General features: G+C 46.4%; 1 protein-coding gene across 1 annotated transcript in view; it reads right to left on the reverse strand.

The window, feature by feature from the left end:
• LOC138472724 (pulmonary surfactant-associated protein D-like) overlaps nucleotides 1–14,187 on the reverse strand; it is a 67,564-nt gene extending 53,377 nt beyond the window's left edge. The window contains exon 1 of the mRNA XM_069611043.1: nucleotides 14,081–14,187. The gene's annotated coding sequence lies outside the window, so the exon portion shown is untranslated. The remainder of the gene's footprint in view (nucleotides 1–14,080) is intronic.
• Between the last annotated feature and the right edge of the window lie 4,470 nt (nucleotides 14,188–18,657).

Below are 18,657 nucleotides of genomic sequence, written 5' to 3' on the forward strand. Positions count from 1 at the left end.
ACCCATTAACATTGCTCCCCAACACATCTAAAGGATATTACAGTCTAGAACGTTCAGTCTGCTTGATCTCTCCTCTCATCATTGGGTCGCAAGCTCATGTTCTGGTCTGCTCCATGATCGTGGGGGGTGGTAGTGGAATCGAAGCTTCAATGTAGTCCATTGCCGCTGAAGGGTTCTCAAAGAAATGCACTCTGCCTCTATGCTGTATCCACATTTTAGCCGGGAAAATCAGGGCATATGGGATTCAACACAGTCGGAGTTGCCGCTTCACTTGTTCGTAGGATCTTCTTTGGGCCTGTACTCCTGTGTCAAAGTCAGGGTAAATATGTATGTTCTTTCCCTCAAAGTGTAGTGTCACCATCTCTCTGGCCATTCTGAGGATCAAATCTCTGTCCCTATAACTGAGCAGCCTGGTCAGTTATACACAGAGAGTTTTAGTTTCTGGAGGTGATCTCCCTGCCGTGGTGTGGTCTGGATGCATAGAGGATACAACATCCTATGGTACAGGGCGGAGCTCTGGGTGTAGGTATCAGGGCCAGGGTGCTGTGAGCTCTTTCCACCAGCAAATGATCAGAGAACGATGCTGTCTCGAAGAGGGACTTTAGGAGAGCATCAACATGCACCACCATAGGAAATTGGCCTGAGGATTCTGTGACTCCGACTATTTGGATATTGTTTCTTCTGGATCTGGACTCCAGATCATCGCACTTGCCTCGCATCTTTGAGAGTTCTCCTTTCAGTAGTGTAATGTCAAGACCGTGTTGGCCAATTGTACTTTCATTCGCACTTATCCTGGCCTCGGTTTCCATTACTCAGGCTCTTTATCAAATCTCGCCTTGAGCGACCCAATGTTGGCAACAATATCGTCCAATTTAACGTTTACGGATAGAAATCCATTATGCATATTGGCTAGTAGATGATCGTCTCTGGGTTTAGCTGTGGACGTTGTTGGGGTGTCTCCAGTCAACAACATCATTGTTGCTGCTGCCGGGGTCTCAGAGCTTGCAAACAAGTCCATAAAGCTCTTCTTCTAAGCACCAGCACCCTTCGTCATTACTGATGAGTTGTCGTGTAACAGCTGCCCTATGGATCGTGTGCTGTGAATCACAGAAAATATTTAGTGACGGTATAGTTTCCTAGAGCCAGCTGCCCTGTGCACAGGGAGCTATTCTTGTGCAGTTACACAATTGTAGTGTTCACTTAGCACAGAATCGTTGGAGGGCAGGAGCCTCCTGCATCCTCACCATCGCTACGCTCCAGAAGGAGCCTGAACAGGATTGAATCAAGCGACGCACAATACTTTGGACAAAAGTGCATACGACACCCAGCAGGGTTGCATGCTAGATCGCCAACATCTTCCAGCTGAATTTGCAACAACTAGCCTAATCGGCTGCTTCCTTCCCCACATACTGAATTGAGCAAAGAAATCGACTGCAAAATGGCCGTCGCCACTTTGTTATAGTGTTGCAAGGCAACAACTGAGCCAGCAGTGTGAGCCACGGATTGGCTCCTGCCTCATACTTCCCTACGGCCCCACAACCAGAAGGCATGAGCCGGGGTTCCTCAGCAGAAGGCGCGCAGCATAAGGCTCTTTGCCTGTCCTTGTCTGTGCCACTTAGCACAGAATCGCGGGAGGGCAGCAGCCCCCTGCATCCTCACCATCGCTGCACTCCTGGTGGAGCCTGACCAGGATTGAATCGAGCGACGCACAATACTTTGGACAAAAGTGCATCCGACACCCAGCAGGGTTGCACGCTAGATCGCTGACATCTTCCAGCTGAATTTGCAACAACAAGCCTAATCAGCTGCTTCCTTCCCCACATACCGCATGAAGCGAATAAATCGACCACAAAATGGCTGCCGCCACTTTGTTATAGTCTTGCTAGGCAACAACCGAGCCGGCAGTACAAGCCACTGATTGGTTCCTTCCTCATACTTCCCTATGGCCCCACAACGGGAAGGCGTGAGCTGGGGTCCTTGCCTGTCACTGCCTGGAATACTGGATATGGTCAGATGTCTATGCCCCTTGCATCCCTCCAGTCTCTACCAACCTCAGACAAACTACTGTCCAGTCCATAACACGTCTTACGTCACATTGATTGAACTGTCCTACACCCGCATCATAACCGTGGCCAGCTACACATAGCACAAACCTATGCTACTGATAGACTAAGGCGTCATCTATTGAACAAGGACCTTTCTGGCTGCTAACCTATGTTTCACCCGATCGCCCGACCTGCCTTTATTGTCTTATATATCCCCTGAATACCTCTCCGTGTTTACCTGTCCTGATTGTCCTCACTGTGAGTATATACCTACTGCCGCAACACGGCGCTACATGCTTTTACCTATCTCACTATGACGACATTCATATTGATTGCCTCACTGCTACCACATGCGTCTCCTGATTATATGCATAGATTTTGATGTGTTCATTTAGGCTAAAGCTGTAATAACCCATTACGGTATCCCATTCTAGCCGTATTGCTGCCCCAGTGCTAATACATGTTTGTCTGCCACTCCTGATTATTTGCATAGATTACTGATGTCTCCATTTAAGCTAAAGTTGTACTAGCCTGCCATAATATCCTGTTCTATCCTGCACTGTTAGGTACTGTTGACTCTCCCCACATATGCTATGCTGGACCAGCCTACCATGTCAATTGTACTTGCTTGCACTGTTAGAGTAGCCTACCACAGTATTTTGCTCTAGTTTGTACTACTTGGTTAGGCCTGCCAGTCGACCTATCTCTATCCACCCCAACGTTGGACTAGCTTACCCTGCCAAATACTAGTGATCCCACAGCCACAACCGACATTTCTATCACAACATGCGCACCCCAGTTCACATCACTGGTGCCTTTAGCACACTATTTACACTCAACCTCCTAGTGTGTTCCGCTAGGCTCTCTCTTCCTGACACACGAGCACCACTAAGTCGAACTTAAATGCTGACAGACGGCTCTCCCACCATTGGACTACACTTCACTGAGCCCTTTCTGAAGTAATCCCTGTACTTCAGATATGAGGAATTCCAGACTCCGCGCTGGATTATCTAAACTCTTCGAACCCCTCACCAGATCCCTGCCCATGGCACACAAAAATACTAACCTCCCTATCAGCCAGAGGGCCACCATTGCCAATCCCACAGTTAGCAAGCCATGCCCTCATGCCAGCAATAAGTACCACACCGTGCACAAACCAATGAAAGTAGATGCAACCACTATCCCTACCCTGGCCATAGACACAACCACTGCCCACCCCTTAAAGGAGCTCTAATAAACGCTAGGTCCCTGATTGCACAAGCTACAGACATTTCTGATCTGATACTGGCAGATAACCTGCTGGATTTTCTTGCCATCACCGAGTCATGGCTGCACGAACCTGCAGGACCCATGCTCTAGTTAGCAATCCCTGACGGCTATACTATACTTAGACAGGACAGAGATAAGGCACGAGGTGGAGGCATTGCTATTATCTCCAAATCTAGCCTCTCTATGAGACTTGCTCCCTCCCAAATTACCCAATCCTGTGAAGTCCTCACAGTTAAACCTCCATTAGTCAACTCCCAGACCCTAACTATTCACCTAATATACAGACCCCCTGGCCCAATTGGTATGTTTGAGGAGGACATTTACACTGTATTGTCACTACTTCCCAAATACTATACTACTTTTAGGTGATTTCAACCTGGGGTTCAATGACCCACTAGACAAACATGCCACAGCCACCGCTAACATCCTGTATGATCTTTGCCTATCCCAAAAATGTATTGAACCTACTCATAATAAAGGGAGAACCCTTGACTGGGTGGTGGATAACAACTGCTCTGCCAACATCACCTCCATCTCCCTGCAACCCTGGACGGACCACTTCCTTCTGTCCTTTGTTCTCTCTACTATTGGACCACTCCCTATAGTTTCCCCTATTGCCCCACCTTGCCTAACAAGGAATGAAAAGAACATCACACTGGACAAAGGGATCCTGCCATCCTCCCCACCCTTAACTCGCTTGCTGACAACCTAGTTTCAGGAACGCTTGTTAATGAGTACAACAAAATTATGCTAACCTCGCTTGACATCATTGCCCCAATGAAACTCAGACCTAGCAAGCCTAAAACTCACTTGAACAAACAGGACTTACGACAATTAAAGAGGAGTTGTGAAACTTCCTGGAGATTACTCCCATAAACAGCCAACAAAACCAAACTAACTGAAATTTCTTCCCAATACAAAAAAGAAATCTGCCTGGCCAAACGCAATTCCTACAATAAACATATTTCTAATGCTAACTCTAGCATGAGGGAATTATTCACCATCCTAAAGGAATTAGAGTCTCCTATCCCTACTCCTGACATCTGCATCAAAGATAAAACATGGTGTTCAGATATACAACAGGCACTTTCTAACAAAGTAACCACCCTACAAAAGAAAATTGCCTTAACAAAAGCCTCCCTTAATTCTATATCTCATCTGAACAAAACTATCCCTGACCCCCCTTAAGGAAACATTATCCGACTCCCTGCCCGATTCTACTTCACTAAAACATCCATTCTTGAGGTAGAAAAAGTTATTCTCTCACTCAAGCCCTCCAATTGCCAGGGCGACCTCTGCCCAGCCCAGCTCATAAAGGATGCTGCTAGAGATCTTGCCCCCTTTATCTCTAAACTCATCAATGCTTCATTTGCTTCCGGCATTATCCCCACCAAACCTCAAACAATCTTGGGTGCTCCCACTGCAAAAAAAAAACCTTGAACCACTCATACCTACCAACTACCGTCCCATTACGACAGTACCTTTTCTGTTAAAAATACTTGACAAGGTCGCCTACCTCCAAATCCAAAAATATTTGGAACTCCACAAACACCTAGGAGCATGACAATCAGCTTTCCACCACCTCCACGGAAAGGAGACCGCCCTTATTGACCTGAAGACGCATGTCGATGAGCTCAGAGACAAAGGGAAAACAGCCCTCCTCTTACTGCTTGACCTCTCGGCTGCATTCATTCTCTTAGACCACAAGGTCTTATGCAGTCACCTAGACTCAGCCGCCCACTTCTCCAAAGAAGCCATATTCTGGATTGAGTCATTCCTGAGTGATAGGACCATGAGCATCTTCTCCCCCTCAGCAGTGGCAGACCCCATCCCTAGCAAGTCCGGGGTACCCCAGGGCTCTTGTATCTCCCCTACATTGTACAATATATACACTAAGTCCCTTTTTGACGATCTGGACCTTCTGGGTATCACCTAGATCAACTATGCAGATGATACTCAGATTCTCCTCCCACTTTCTGTGGATTACATTGAGGATGTGCCCTTGGTGAATAGAGTGTATCTCATCCTCCAGGCATGGATGGCGACTCACTCACGGTCTATGCCTAAATGATGACAAAAGTGAGCTCATCATCCTGGGTACCCACACTAAGCTCAAGAAACTAGGTCAGGATTACTCATCCTTCACAATCGATGGCAACCTCATCTAGGTGGCCAGGGAGGTAAAGACCCTGGGTTTCTACCTTGATTCCACTCTTTCCTTCGCCAAACAAGTGAATTCTATGGCCTCTGCCACTGCCTACACTTGTAAGCTTCTCAGAACTGGCAAACCTTTTCTCTCTGATAACAATTGCATTATCCTGGCTAGAGCGCTCATACTATCAAGGCTAGACTATTGCAACACCCTTTACATCCGGGCCAACAAATCAATCATCCAGAGGATACAAATCCTGCAAGACAATGCCTTAAGAGCGGCACTTGGTGTGCCTAGAAGATCACATATATCTGCGATTAGGCGCCAAATTAATTGCCTCTCTACCCACAACAAAATCCAGCTACAAACTGCATCCCTTACAATAAAGCACTGAACAATACTGCCCCTAGCTATCTCACGGATAGATTCCATAGGAGAACATCCATCAGGCCCATGAGATTAATCAACACCAACTGCCTCAGTATCCCGAGATATAAGCTTTCAAACGTCGGTGGCTGCAGCTTCCCCGTCAAAGCATCCCAACTCTGGAACTCCCCGCCACACCCTATCAGAGAAGATCAACCCTATCTAAACTTCAGACTTAGCTACATCAACTGGCTCAAATCTACCGATCTCTAAGGCCTGCTTGTGGGCAATCTATATTTTTGCAATGTATTTTGTATTCTATTCTCAGTGCACTTATTGAATTATGCCTGTCTTGTATCTGTAGCACTCCGGTTCATACTCTGTAACCTTGTGACCTAAGCCTTGCATATTCATATCTGCTGCGCATTGATACCCCTGGGTCTGGTGCACATTACAAATAAATAAAACAAACAAACAAACTGTATTATACTGGGCTCAGCGTGCTTAGGGTGTGTATTCCTGTCAATGACCATGCTCTCCAGTGCAGCCCAACAAAGGATGTTGTATCCGCTATGCATCCGGACCACACCACGGCGGGGAGATCACCTCCACAAACTAAAACTCTCTGTGTTTGCCCAGTTCTGGGAGGATCAATAGCAGGGTTCATGCCGGTCCACAGCACTCATCAGTTTTCTGTTATCCTCTTATTCAAGTTATACTAAGCAGTACGCCCAATCAGAAGCTCCTGTCAAGTTCGACACAGCAATAGGCCCAATTCTAGTAGCTTTGTGGCGTGTAGGCAGGGGGGTCCATCCCAATATCTCCTGGGCAGATCCCACTAGCCCAAGTATGGCCTGTTGCGCACCGGTACTCAGAAACTGAATGGCAGTGTTCCAGCTAGCATAGGTTGCTCTGAGTATCCACACTACAGTGTCAGTGAGTGTTCTACATTCACTTTGCTCCACATAAAGGGATGGATCGTACTCTCCCACGTTATCAGGAGTTCTGGCTGTTATGGCAGATCAGCTGTTAAAATGTGCGTGGCATGTTATACTGTTGTGTCCATTATCTTGCCCACTGATTGTAGGACCCTGTAGATTTGTGAGGCTCTCCGCCATTCTGCACAACAATGGCCTCCTCCCCCAACTGGTAGGACCCATGCCAGGCCGTATATTCCAGGATGTATGCCTTAACCAGGATAAACGGCATCCTCTGTAAGCGCAGCGCAGGGCACACACAGGGGAGTTGGACGTTGCCCCTTCCTATTGCCGGATTTTGTGCCAAAGGTGTTTTGTGGCAAAGTCTATGCATGGAGCTCGAGGTGTAAGCAGGGGAGGGGCGTTACTCCTTACTCGCTGTGTTCTTAGCAGTATGTCAGATGGTGCTGGCAGCGGGTCTCACCTTGTGATTTTTCAGCCCGCTTCACGCCATCTGCCTTCTCCGAGCCTGGTGGCGCGACCCGAGGAGGCGGGTGTAGGAAAGTAGAATCTTCCGTTGGGTCCAGCCTGTACCGTTGCCAGCATCCACAGCAGCTTACACACTGCTCCAGTGCTTGTTGTGTCCGGTCACCGAGTCACACAGCAGTCAGATCTGTTTGTAGCAGGGCAGCTGATGTCATTCTCTGAGGCCTATGCAGGATATGGTATGCCTGTCTGTCCTCCGGATCAGATCCTCATGACTGCAGGCTGATGGGACCATGCAAGTCATGGGCGGTCGTGGTTTGGAGTGTCCGCTGGATAAATGTGTTGAGGGAGCCAGGCTTGCCCTCCGCCCAGGGGCCACAATAAAGTATTCAGCAGCCGTAGAGTCGCACAACCAAGGGAAACAGCTGGTGCTGTGTTACACAGCGGGCCAGTGCTCTCTGTTGGCTTCTCCTCCTGCACGGCCTTCGGAGCTGTGGCTTCAAGTATTTATCACATGGTTCTCGCAGACAGCTTACACACCACAGTGCACCCACTAATCAGGTCCGAGAGGAGATCTCAGCCGTTTTAAGTGAGATTTCCCTGATAATTGTGCCGGGTGTTCTCTGACCCTTCACGAGCAAGCGTTGCAGCAGACCTTGCTGGGTGGCTCCAAAACTGATTTAATTTGACTCAGGATATGGCCCGGATCAGAGCTCTGCAGTTAGACAGCCATTACGTGCATGCGCAACAGCGACCCCCGGTGTAAACATTCTACAAAGTCCCACTAAACCAAACACAGACTGCAGGTGTTGGTAAGCTCAGTATCAATTAGCTCCTGTTTGAATCAATCACTTTTCCTGCTGGAGCTAGTGACAAGTCCAAATATGTGACCTCTTGCTTCCAATGTGTGACCTCTTGCTTCCAATGTAAAGTTTTAGGGTTTATCTTAAGACTTCCCCTGTGGAGGTATGCTAACACACTATCCACTTGCACATTTTGCTCCTCTTTGGTGTTGTTCATGATCAATATGTCATCTACATATACCACTATGTTCTCCTGGTATGGGAGTGATAAACACATTTGTGCCATTACCCTATGGAAAATCGTCAGACTGTCTCTTAGACCCTGTGGCAATACTTTGTTTATTGGCAAATACGAATGTTGTTATATATTGACTGTCCTCATGAAATGTCACTTTACATCACCCCAGGAAGGAAAAAATCATGGCCATGAAGAGGAGCTGCTGCTGAGCCCTTGCTGTTTCTGCACTCTCACCCCTTCTCCCTCTCCCCATTTCCAACAAATACTGAGACGAGGAAGAGGAAACTAAGATCAGCAAAGATTACCCATAGGAATAACATGGGGAAAATAAGGGAAACCTACCCTAGAAGAACTCAAGTTACCCTACAAAGAACTCAAGTTGTCCCACTTATAGAGTCAGGCATTTAATAGTAACCATTCACACCTGACTCCACTTGACTGGAATTTCCACTATAAAAGGTGTGGTCTCACACAGATGGATGAGCGAGTAGGAGAGCAAGTAGATGAGTGAGGTGGGAGGAGAACCGAGATGCCAAAGCTGCCCAGGACCAGAGGCTGGAGACCGCAATGGCGATATGCTGATAAACTCCTGCTCGGAAGAGAAGCTTGGCAAGGGAGCCGTGTCTCCAGGGAGCCAAGACGAGTTGTGTATGGGAGCAGGGAGGCGTGCTGGTCCCCTGCAGAAACTGTGAAGAGAATGCTAGTTCCCCTTGGCCGGTGAGACAGCCCAGGAGTCTCCAAGGGGCAGGCAGTGAGACCACCTATCAAAGAGCCGTTGTAACCCCGAAGTACAGAAGTCAGCCCGGTGAGTCTGAAAGCATTGCAGAGCTGGGTTGTCAAGAGCTCAATACAAAGTAACACTAGAAGAACGTTAGTGTTTGATTGAAGTTAAAGTGAAGACTTCAATAATGGAAAGATACAAGTAACAGTGTAAGCGTGAAATTAGAGAGACGCACGTATGTAAAATAATAAATGGAATTAAACTGGACAATTAAATAATATGAGTAAAAAGAGGGCCAGAAGCCCGTGGGAAAGGTGCAATAGGCACGAAAGGAAAAGGAAAAGGTGCAAGAGGCACGAAAGGAAAGGAAAGTATAAAAATGGTGCGAGAAACCCAGAAACCAAGAAACTAGTGCAGGGGTGCACGGAAAAATGAAAGAAGCGTGCAAGCGGCACATCAAAGTGAAGGAATAAAGGATAGTGCAAGGGTGCACGACAAAGGGAAAGGTGTACATGAAATTGGTGCCGGAAGCACCTGAAGATGAAAAGTCCAAAGGAAAGTAAAAGTAAGAAAAAAAGAGAGGGGCAAAGATTGAGAGTGGTCATGGGGAGGAAAAGAAAAGGGCCTGGCATTTTCGAAAGCCTCTGATTCTACCCTATGAGAGGATGAGAGGATGATATGTAAGAAAGACTATGTATGAGAAAAAGGCACCTCTTGTTTTGTGTTGAAAGCTGGAAGAGGGCTGAGCTTGGGGAAGGGAACCCTGAGAGGCCTATTGAAGAAAGTAAAGTGTAAAAGTTGAAGCTTGAGAAAGGGAGCCCCAAGGAACTCAAAGACACTGAAGGTATTTGAAATCCATATTTATGACATTGACCGCATTGCACCTTGTGAGAATACCACCTGAAACCAACATTGCCATTTTTGTTGAACCACTATTTTTGCTTTTTCAAAAGATTTCCTCCCGCATTTTTGTAAAGCGTGAGGGCAATCGTAGGTTTAGACACAGACATTCTTTTATTTTGCACTATTAGTCAACAACGGCCATTAGGAACATCAGTTAAGGGAACAATCCCACTAGAGTTGGGGCCAGTCAGGCATTAAACCAACCCAGGAACCTTAGTAAATAAAGGTTTTAAAATGAATACTTTTGAGTCTCTGTCTCTCTTGATACCATGCCTGTCTCACACTACCCAGCATTGTAATACTCCACATCTTGTTGCTAAAGTTAATGATGTGCGTAATGTTGGACCTCATGGGCTGCACCACCGTAGTCTGCCAATTGGCTGTGGTCCAGGTCTTGTGATTCACGATCCGGCCCCCTCGAAGGGCCCACTTTAAAGGTCCTGTGAATCCCCTCTCTAGTCCTGTCTGGGAACTTCCAGCACCTCGTAGACCTCCCATCTCCATTGATCATTGGTTGTAGTCCGCTGTACCTACCCATCATTGTAGGACTCCACATGTTACTGCTGAATGTAATGATGTTCGCAATGCTGGACTGCATGGGCCACACTCCACCAGAGAAGGCTTTGTACACCCTTGCAGCCTGTCCACCTCCATGACCATCCGCTGACCCACCAGAGCTATTATCCCACCAGCATTAACCGCCTATAAACCTTTGTCTCAGCCTTACTTCCATCGATTAATGTGTCACTCGTACATCATTGTGATAACATGCATTGCTTAATACGTCTTATGCAAATATGTCATCCTCTTGCTGTTTACTGCTGTTCACTGTACACCACATCTGTTGCCCCCTGTATCATTAGGTACAGCCCTACCTGCTCAAGCTTTCACAGGCATCCTTCTCACCATTCCAGCCTGACCCCAACTACAGCCTCGACCCTTGAGGTGAGGCTTTCCCTATGTGTGCACCCATACTATTGTTGCTTTTTACCTACTTCTACCGGCACATCTGATGTAGCCCCAGCACCATAAGGTGAGGCTTTCCCAATCTGTGTGCCCATAATGGTGTTGCTTTTTACCTACTTCTACTGGCACATTTGATGTAGCCAGCCGTACCATGAGGTGAGGCTTTCCCTATTTGTGCTCCATACTGGTGTTACTTTTTTACCTTCCTGTACTTGCATTGTTGATGTAGCCCCGTACCCCGAGGTGAGGCTTTCACAAGTTGTGCACACACAATAATGTTGTTTTTTCACCTATTTGTAACCTATATGCGCCTTCTTTCACTTCGCTAATGTACCATGCACTTTCTGTAACTAGTGCCTAGATGCCTCTGGGTTTTGTGCTCTGAAATAAATGCAAAATAAATAAATGATGTGCTAAAGAATCCATTAGATATGTCGAGGACTGTACCACTTTGCTTCCTGTTTGCACTTATTCGTTTGATCTTTTAAGGCTGCCACCACACAGATGTTTGGTGTTAAATGCTTATGGACGAGGCGGAGGTCAATGGTCAATCGGTAGGAGCCATCTCAGGTTCTCACTGTCAAAACTGGACTGGCAAATAACACTTGTTTGCTCTCTGGTACTTGTTTGCATCCCTCTGTAGTACGTATGAACAATTAGCTGGATATGGGGTTTCGCCTGTGGATGCACCGGATACAGAGTCACTGTGGGTGGCTGCAATGGCAATTTCAATTGTGCACAGTCAACTGTCCTTCCAAAATCCAGGTCATCTCACACCCAAACATCAGTATATTTCCTCTGCCTTCCTCTAAAACTTCGCCATGTGATAGATCCTGATACCTTTCATTGTACCTATCACTAGTGCCATATCACTAGTTCTCATTGGGTGAGTACTGTTACAGCCACATGTCATGTGTCTGTTGGCCAGGTCTGTGATTCATCCTTGTTTAGTTATGACATCTGTGCCGAGGATACTGTCATTCCCTGTAATGGCCCCTGGCAATGTTTTTCTGTAATTGTCCAGTTGTATTCGTGTCTCACATATAGGTATTTCCTGGCGTGGCCCTAACAGACCTTTTACATGGGCAGAGTCAATTTGTGGCAGTGGTCAAGGCCAAATGTTAGGGCTCAGAGACATGGCCGCTCCACTGTCCAATAACATCTCAATATTCTTTGTGGCTCCGCTGACCGTCATCTTTAGTGAAACCTGTCCCTTCCCCCATCCATCCAATCGGAGGGGCATGTTCTGTACCTCATCCGGCAGCTTGCCCTGTCATAGTCGCACATCATTGGTGGTGGAGGGGCAGAAGGAAAGGTGAATTCACTCTCCAGTGCAGTCACCCGACTGAGATGTTGCTGTCTCAACGGTTCCCTTAGTAGTTCTGCTTGTGCAGTCATCTCTTTGTTCTCTTTTTCTAACTCATAAATACTCTCCCACGGTTTTCTCTCTTCTTGGGTGGTACAAAAAAAACCTCATCCATGTTCCTTTGTCCCATGACACTCATCCCTCTCTTCGTCTTCTTCATCCTGATGTCTTACCTCTCATACCACCCCGGGCTGCCCCCTTTTAGGTACAAATGCGTCACTTTATTTTGTCTTATCAAATGTGACGTTAAACATGGACTGTTCTCCTGTCGCCATCTCCTGTTCCAATAACCCACCAGGTGCTCTGTTTTGCATCTCTCTTATTGGGACTGCTTTACATTTTGTTTGCCATATTTCAAAAGCCATGTTAATTAATCTATCCCAACCGTTAACAATTGTAACATATCCTCTTTCCTCTCAATATCTTCTGTAATATAGGAGGACAAAAGGGACCACAAGACAGACTGTTGATCTAACAGGTCCTCTTCAACTATTCACACTCTACATATATAAATGAAATCAGTCAGGGACAGGCCCTTTTCCATTACCAAGGCCTCCAATATCACCAGTATGGCCCTTAGTTTAAAGTCTCTCTTCAGTGTATTCAGTAATATTTCTATCTTTAACCTGAATTTATCATCTGTGATTTTCTCTGTTGCATTGTCCATGTTGGGTATATGGTGATTAGCTGATTTTAGCGCTGTTTTTAATGGTATCCAGGCATTGTTTCGAATATATAGTTTCGAATGCCAAGGTTTTGAAAAAAATGCATCGAAAAAATGCATTTTTTTGTAGGTAATGTTTTTTTTTACAAAAAGGGGTGTTAAGGGTTAAAAAAAAGGTGGACGAGGGGGAACCCCTCCTCTTAAAAAAAATGCATTTTTCTGATGCATTTTTTTTCCCGAAACTTTGCCATTCGAAACTTTGGTGGCCGCTACATTTGCATTTAATATGTTCCCATCCATGATCCTGTACTTGTTGTGTGGGGTGGTTAACAGTTGTAAGAAAGACATTCTGTTAGACTTCAGCATTTCGTCCCTCAACTGCCTAATTTTGAGTACGTCAGTGGATGACTCCTCTTTTGTATCGTTTAGTTGTGCCATCTCTTCTAGTTTGTCGTGTATCTCTTGCACTGCAGACAATGGAACTTCATAATCACGTATGTGTCTTGTTGCCTCCCCCTGTGTTTTAGATTCATCTATTGTAATATTTACATGTCGCCCTGACTTGCTGTGGTGCTGTACCCCCCTTCCATTTCCCGCTGTGTCATTATTCTGATGTTTTCCTTCCCTACTTTGACCATCACTGGTCGCATAAGTATGTCATCTTTTAAAAATACTCCGAGGTCATTGATTTCTCGTTCTACTTCTGTTATTTCTTTCTTTAACTCATCGTTTTCTTTATGCATTGTTAGCATGGTGTTGGCGGTTTGCACACACGTCATGTTCACCTACGTCAACTGCTGCTTAAACACATCTCCCTCCATCCTATGGAGCGTCATGTCTCTCTCCCTCGGTTCCTTCTCATTCTCTTCCCGCCATAAAGCCCTGCACAGCGCCATCAGTTCAGTGGCTCTTCTGTTACCTATATTTCAGTGTCTGTGGAAGGTTGTTATTATTTCATCAATATACTCCTCACCAGTGTGTGGGGGTTTATCAATGTCCTTCCCTGTACATTATCCATTTTGTAAAGTATACCTGTTTTTTGTTCTTTAATTAATTGTTTTATCTCTTTAGTAGCCAAACCCTCTAGGGTCGTAACTGCATGCATTTGTGCAGTCGATGACCCTGTCCATGAGGCCGTTTGCCTCCTTCTCACTGACTAATAAGTTGTCCAAAAGAACACTTACCTCCAACTCCTTGGGACGCCTGCACTGGGACTGTCTCTCAGGGCGCAGTTTCCCAGCCAATGCCCCAAACGTCATGCACAGAATCGGAGACCAGAGCAGCAGGCAGCAGGAAGCAGAGTACTTTATTGACAGTCTTGGCGCATATATATACGGTTCCCAGTTTGCTGCCTCTGACTCATCGTCATGTGCTCATCAGCCTGAGGCAGCCTGAGGCAGCTGGCACCTGTTGATGGAATCAACCTAGGGCTATCTGTTTGCACAAACTTGTCAGGTTTCGCCTGACCCTGTAGGCTAGGCATTTGATAATTCCCCTTCAGTTTGTACCTACTTTTCATGTGCCGACAAAGGTCACAGAAGCCGGAAGCATTCAATGCAGGGTATAACACCCCCAAGAATCCATTGGCGACAGCACCACTTTCCCCCCCAGGGTAATGTCTACTTATGGCGGTACTTACGTTATGTTATGTTATTTGGTATTTATATAGCGCTCTATATATCATTGGTATGACCTCAAAGCGCTGGTAGGTTGAACGCCCTCTGGGATCGCAGTCCAGGTCAGTAGAGAGAGTAAGTGTTGTATGGTGCGTGGGTGCTTACTCACCATCTCCCTCCCCCTCATCACCACCTAACATGCGCACAGCTTTGTTACGCCAACCAACCGTCACTGCCCTCTCTTACACATTTTTTTCCCAAACTCCCCAGTTCTGTTTGTTTTCCACAATCTCCCGAAATGGCCCATTTTCCCACATTTCCGACACATTACTCTATTGCCAGGCACTTTTTTTTGCATTCATAGAGTGCTTCTCTAAACCACACCTTGTAAAGGGACTCTTTTTCATGTTCTCCTGTGGAGATATTGGTTTACTCTTCTCACGTCTTCTTTCCTTAATGCATATACCTTTCCTTCATCTATCACTACTTCCCTCTGGCTCGGTTCATCATTTACCTCTTGTATATTCTCCTTTACTGCTTTGGCATTGACTTCTTCAAGGCATCCATTAGTCAACACCATCCCCTTAACTAGCAGCAAAGCCTGCCACAATCGCTCTTGTATTTTGGGGTTCGAGGTATGCACCATTAGCTGATCTCTTATACATTTATCTCCCACCCCTGTACATTTACACAGCGGCAATGACCCTCTTAAATGTGCAATAAATACATCTACTGTTTCCCCAACATTTTGTTTATTAGTGAAGAAACACAACATTTGTCTGCCGGCCAAATTGTGCATCCATTATTTCATGACCTTATTATACAGACAACCCCCCAACCCCCCACCCCGCTCCCTTCCTCACCATCCTCATCCACGTCTGGAAGCTTCTTAATAATTCTAACGGCTTCCGCTCCTAAACAGCATATTAAAGTAGAACATTTTCTCTCATCGGAAAATATTTCTCCCCCAGATGCCACTAAGTAAAATGTCAATAAATCCGTCCAGTCTCCCCAAACCATTGGTTGTTCACCGGGTGTTGCCAAGAATGTTGGTAGGGGCTTCAGATGCTGCATTATGCTTCATCAACCAGACAATTATTATGATCCAGCTATTGTCTTGTGTACTGCAACTTATTACTGCCCCACCTTCATCAGTTTATATTCTAACACTTCCAGGCCTGCCTCCTCATATGCCGACTTCCCATACTCCTCTTTCAGGCCCACCTCCATGGACTTTGCCGAAGCTGCTCTTCTGGCTCACCACCCCTCCTCACGCTCACTGTCCTCCAGGCCAGCCTCCTTTTAGGCCAACATCCCGTACTCCTTATCCAGGCCCACCTCCATGCACATCCTGGGATCTCCTCTTGTGGACTTGACGCTGCCTTCCCACACACTCCAGGACCACCTCTGATATGCCGACCACCAAAATGGATGCCGAGCGCAAGTTCACTTACTGAATATGGTAGGCCGGTGTGGTCATATCCTGCTTAAGCACTTGCCCACTGGCACTCTCGCTTCCTCGCCACTGATGCCTGCAATTACTGCGCCTACCATCTGGAATAGGCAGAACCGGTTTGATCACTTCTTGCTAAAGCACTTGATATGCTCTCAGGCAACTTTGTTTCCTAGCCCTTGGTGCTGTGTATGTCAACGCAGCTAGGCTGACACTGACCGTCCCATTCACTGCTCCGTCACCTACGTTGGTCTCTGATTGGATCACTCCGTCTTTGGTCGTCGTCACATTAGCTGGTCGCCGATTCAATCACTTGGCCTTCGCAACACAGCACCTCCACTGGTCGCCGATTGGATCACTGAGGCCTTCGCTCACAGGAATTTTCTCTTCGCGGTGTGGGCTGTTGCGATATGTGCTGCTGGGATTGTTATGCCACCTATATTATAATTAATACCATACCTCCTTCCAGTTGAGCACAAGTGTGTTTATTGTATAGTAACCCCAGCTTCTTCCAGCACACGCATCGCCTTGTCACTTATCCAACTGTAAACTGACACGGGACAGCATTCGAATAAGTCATTCAATGACGGCACGCACCATAACAAGTTACTACAATATTGTTCCATTGTAGGTGTCAATATGCAGACAGAAGCAGGCGGGACATGTAGGCTACAAAACTCCTTGATGGGTGAACCACTGAGAAAGTATGCATTACAATCCTTCTTAGGTATGCAGTGATAAAATCACGGCAAAATGTTGGCTGTACAAAAAATTGCTGCAAAAATGCTGTGGTTTGACCCGGTAAAGGCGTACCCCATGAAACCATTTAAGGGGAGAGAGGGTTGTGGGGGTGTCTCCCGCTCCCCTTAAATTATATAATGGGTCAGAGGGTTGCAGTGTCGCCCGCATCCTTTACATGGATTGCAGCAGCAAAACCACTGCCTTTTGCTGCAATATTTTGTGTCAACTGCCATTTTTGCCGCGATTTGAGCACATGGAACCCTTCTTAATGCATATAGATCGCAAACACAGAAGACTGGTTGTGATGGAGGTAGGAATAATGATGACAATGTCAGCCATTATTCAACAACTAAATAGTAGTACATTGCAGAAGTCCTGTTTATATTGATGTTGATACGTATACTCAAATGACGGCCTCAGGAAGGTTGAAGGCCATCTGAGTGTATGTAGTTCTCTGCAGCTTGTGCACCAGCACAGTGACCTAAACACATTTGCAAACACTACTGCTAGTGTAATTGCTGATGTTTTAGAATTATAGTTATTTCCTTGTCATCATTATAGTCATCCTTTCAATGATAACACTGTCTGTTGATTGCACATCGGAACTATGTAGCCATGTAGGCCACAGTCCAAAATAGGTCAACACGAGTAAGGTAACACAGTCCGGCATTGGCCAGCTGGGCAAAGTCAGGGGATTTGAAGACAGGCTGTTGCCTTTGAAAGGCTTGTTCAAATTAATAAGTGTCAGTCACAAGTGCCTCCTTCAGGGATGCAGGGGGAAAGTCAACCACAAACTGTACTACAGGAAAGTAGTCGATGGATTAACTGAAGGTTTAGGCATGTCACTGACTTATTGCCTGCTGCCCCAGACCATCAGACTTCCAGAGGTACTGACCTACAAGCTAATCTCTTTACCAAGAACAAAGCATGTCGACAGAGTGTAAAGCAGACGAAATCAGTTCTCCTTACTTCTCACTCACTTTCACCTCTAAAGTGCACTGAGAAATATAAAGCTGGAGTCTCTGCTGCAGGAAACTGTAAATAACCATGGGGGTATGGGTTCCATTCCCTTCAATGATCAAACATATTGCTATGAACACACGTCAGGTAGTGATCACAGGCATCATTACACTGCTGAGAAGGTTAGGATTAATGAGAGCAAATGTAAAAAAGTGCAACCCCAGCGCTTTTTTCGTGTACACTAAATTATGTGATTCTGCACCAATGTGTCTGTTCACTATTACACGACTTCTGTAGCATTCCCGCCCTTCTGTGGGGAATATATTGGCCCTCATTACGACCCTGGCGGAAAGGGGTTTACGCCGGCGTAAAGCATGGCGTACCTTTCCGCCTGACTACGAGTTCCCGTAGCGCCATGGTGATTTTTACGCCTGCTTTTTGCAAGCGGAAAAATCCATGGCGCTACGGGACTTGTTGTTAATTACGCCACCGTAATTTACGGTGGCGTAATTAACGCCTTCCCCACTCCCATTATACCCTATGGGGCAAAAATGGGAATGGGGAAGGGTAAATGGGGATTGGGGACTTACCGCCCCGCCAACCTCGGAATGGGGCGGTAAGTCCGCCAACCCCCATGGCGGAGTTGGCAGCTTAGCGCCATGGACCATGGTGCAAATTGCACCATGGATCTCCGCCAGGGTCGTAATGAGGGCCATTGATTGCGTGCAACCCTGAAAGTTGAAATGCATATTGATCAATTTGAGTGCCACAAATGTTCCGAAGATAGCTCAGTGTGGTAAAGAACCATTGCAGAGATGTTCGTTCTCATATCAAACACTGTACCAAATTCCAGCAAGGTAGACTCAGCCTTTCCTATGTCTGAGGTTGATAAACTCATGTTTATGTATATTTTTGTGATAACACCTACTGCACAACAAAACAATGGCCCTCATTACGGGTCCCGCAGAAACCATGCCAGTAAAACCAGTAG

The sequence above is a fragment of the Ambystoma mexicanum genome, chromosome 8 (assembly GCF_040938575.1).
Source record: "Ambystoma mexicanum isolate Mex_15411 chromosome 8, UKY_AmexF1_1, whole genome shotgun sequence".
Classification (NCBI taxonomy): Eukaryota; Metazoa; Chordata; class Amphibia; order Caudata; family Ambystomatidae; genus Ambystoma; species Ambystoma mexicanum.